Consider the following 3,690-nt stretch of genomic DNA (forward strand, 5'->3'; position numbering starts at 1 on the left):
AGCACTGCCAGAAGCCGATCACCTCCATCAGTGTCTTCCCCCAGCGAGGCGGACAAGATGCTGGCGCAGGCCTTTATCGCCACCCTGGCAGCCTCCACTGAACGCGATCGACTCCAAGCACAGACGCTTAGCGAGCGCGAACATTCTTCCATGGAACGAGAACGCTTCCACGCGCAACTCCAAGCGCAAGCCCTTAGTGAACGCGAATACTCTGCGACCCAGCGAGAGCGCTTCCAGGCGCAGCAACGGAGTGACGAAGACCGCATACGCCTAGAGACTAGACGCCTCCAGACGGAAGAGAATATGGAAAGAGACCGCGCCGAAGCCCAGCGCGCCGCCGCCGATGCACAGCGCGGAGCCGCCAATGCACAGCGCGACGCAGCCCAAGCCCAACGCGAAGCAGAGCGCGACCAAGCTCACATCAAGCGCGAAGCCGAGCGCGACCGATTACAAGCGCAGATAATGGAGCAACTGATTGCCAGGGTAACCCCCCCTCCCTCCGCACGGAGCTCCAGGGCCTCGTCAAGACAAGGATCTAGGGCACCCTCCCCTACCCGATCAAGCGACCCTGAGCCCGGCCAACCGAAAGAGCCTATACCCCTCTCCGAACCCCTTCCCCGACCGGTCCATGCGAGACCCAGCAACAGGGAAGAACCGGCCTACGCTGCTGAGAGACTAAATAGAAGATTACAGGATCTAGATGACCTGGCAGAGGAAGAAGAAGAGGGAGAGGAGGAAAGTCAAGCCCAACAGCAGCATCGTACTCCACAGGACCAGGAGGTCCAGTACAGCCCAGACTTTACCCCCGCGGCTCTGCGCTACAGACCCCCGACTCAATTCACGGGTGAGCTTGACGCACGACCAGCCCCGAGGAACAGCACCTGGGTACACGGGCCTTGGTACCCGACAGGTACCAGCCCACCACGACACGTAAGAGGAGACTCGCCTAGGAGGCCTCTCCTCCAACGCTCACCGATGTGCCAGCCATCCATGGCATCGTACCTTGGCACACCGACGTTCCCGGACTTCACACACGAGAACAGAGCACAGTACACAGAGCTACGAATGTGCTTAGAGACAATGATGTCCGATGTACCAGATGAACCGTACAAGTATGCTATCCTACTCAAGCACCTGAAGGTGCCCAGAGCGCACAATATAGCGCTGGCATATTCTACCTCTACTACCCCATACACCGCGGCTCTAGCAGCCCTCGACCAACGTTATGGACGCATATGGGACTACGTAATACAAGAGATAAGGAATATTGACCGTCTACCCCTAGCCACAGACAATCGCTCACTAGATGACCTGTCTATCAAGGTACAATCCCTGGTAGGGATGCTGGGGGCACAAAAGGAAAAGGGTATGCACGAACTGTACGCAAACTCTAATGTTGAGAGGATATTAGAGAAGCTTCCGCCCGCCCGACAAGAGCGCTTCAGGCGGCAAAGAGACCACCGTGATCCTAACGGTCCCGAGCCATCCCTCCTAGACCTAGCCGACTTCCTGGCGAGAGAAGTCAACAGCCTACAATTGGATACGTTCGTGCGGAGCGCGCCAAGCTCCAGAGAGGGACCTAGGAGAGCAAACGATGGCCGCAGGCTGGTGACCGTCATGCACCAAGCCGAATCAGTACCGAGCAACAAGAACCACAGTACCCCCTCGATGAAAGAGAAGTGGAAGATTGTATGCCCGTACTGCGAAAAGGAACACTGGCTGTCACACTGTGACACGTTCAAGAAGATGACCGCCGACGAGGTGAGTCAATGGATAAAGTCCAACCGACGCTGTTACCGATGTGCGCGCAGTCACATGGCAGCCAAGTGCCGCTTAAAGAAGAGGTGTAGTCGGTGTGACGGAGCCCACTTGGACGTTTTACATGACAGTAACAGAAGAAAGCCTGCACCCTCAAGCAGCACAAAGGCAAGTGTTATGTACATTGACCCCGCCAGCAGCGGGGGCGCCCGGGTGCTCTTGAACATGGTCCGCGTAACACTGAGTTACGAGAACAATGTCATGGACACCTACGCCGTCAGCCACTTTTCATGCAGGTCACACACCTTTGGGCCGAGCCCCACAGAGGCAGCAGCAGCACGGGGTGAGAGTCTGTGCGCAGCATGGCGCCCTGTCAAGGCCCCCGCGGCCGCCACTCCCCACCACACCCCACCGCCGGCTCCCATCTGAACGCCCATCTGAGCTGGCAGACCTTCACGCTGGGTAAACTAGCTTGTGTCAACGCCGCAATATGGTCGCCCGCCTCCTCTGGCCCCCACAGGGATATCCACACGCCGGTCAATATGTCTCCACTGTTTTATGACCGGCGAGTGTGAGGACGCATAATATACAGGAGGGCCGGGCGGTTCATCGAATTTCTATATATATTTTTGGGTGATTTCAGGCTTCCCCAGCGCTCACGAAAACAGAGATAATCGAGATGGAGATTGCTGTGTTGCGTTGCTCTCATTTTGTCTCGTGTTGTAAAGGCAGCGCACCCTCCCATCACAGTGGTTCCCTCCGCCCCCCCAAGCTTAGATTCAGCTGGTATCGAGAGGGAGGAGGAGGGAGCCACAGCACGTTTCTTCAGTTATTTTCTATAACGTCTTTGGTAACTTGTGGCAGATGACAGAAAGGCGGCCTTTGGTTGAGAAGAAAGGGAAAGCAAATTCAGTCATGTAATGTTCTCAAATCAACAAGTAATCGTGTTTAATACTTTCAGCGCCGGACCCGATTATAGTCGGGTTAACTCGCCGAACGTTCGGTGCCAGACCCGAGTATAGTCGGGTTTTGGCCGTTATTTCTTTTATTCGCTATTTTCATTCATAATCCATCGAGGGAGCCTGATGTTATCATTGGGAATGGGTCTGAGATCGCAAGCGTCCAATACCGCCGCCAGCCGCCTCGCGGTATTGCACATCCTTGGAAACTCTCTGGCTTTGGCTGTGCGTTGATCTAAAAAGTCCCGTCCGGTTTTTCCTTGTCGGGCAGGACAAGCGTTTATAATGCATGGATTGAGGAGAATCAAGCACTCCCGGTTCATGTTCTTTGGTGGCTTATGTTGGCAACACGATCGACATCAATACTTGGAATGGCGATCAGATAATTGGAATATTCTTTTTGCAGTACATCCTAGTCAAGGTAAGGGCTATATGGTATCAATCTTGCGTTGATCCAAGAATCCATTCACAGCGATCCAACCGTATGTGTGTAATGTGTGTGTGTAACGTATTCCGTTGGTGGCGATCAAAGCATGAAAAAACGACCCCCCCCCCCCACCCTTTCATGCATTCATGATGAAACATAATACCAATAATATAGCGTTGATTTCAGATTGATTTTGATTGAAATTACCACACGGTACACAGCAACCTCTGGCGTCCAATGAATAATAGTGATTTCAATATCAATCGAAATAATCGTGATTCGGATTTTTGCCATAATTGAGCAGCCCTAATATACACAGTAGGCTACATGCATACATGCATGCATACACACACACTCCCGTTCTACAGTCAATATACAGTGTTATCGCTGTACAGACCCGGCAATGCCCCTGACCAGAGGAGAGAGAAATATAATATAGTTAGTAAAAGCACTATATAACCTCAGAACACAGCTCAGAACACAACACAGCTTAGAACACAGCTCAGAACACAGAACACATCTCAGCACACAGCTCAGAACACAGCT

This window comes from Notolepis coatsorum, assembly GCF_963971535.1.
Source record: "Notolepis coatsorum genome assembly, chromosome: 13".
Taxonomy (NCBI): Eukaryota; Metazoa; Chordata; class Actinopteri; order Aulopiformes; family Paralepididae; genus Notolepis; species Notolepis coatsorum.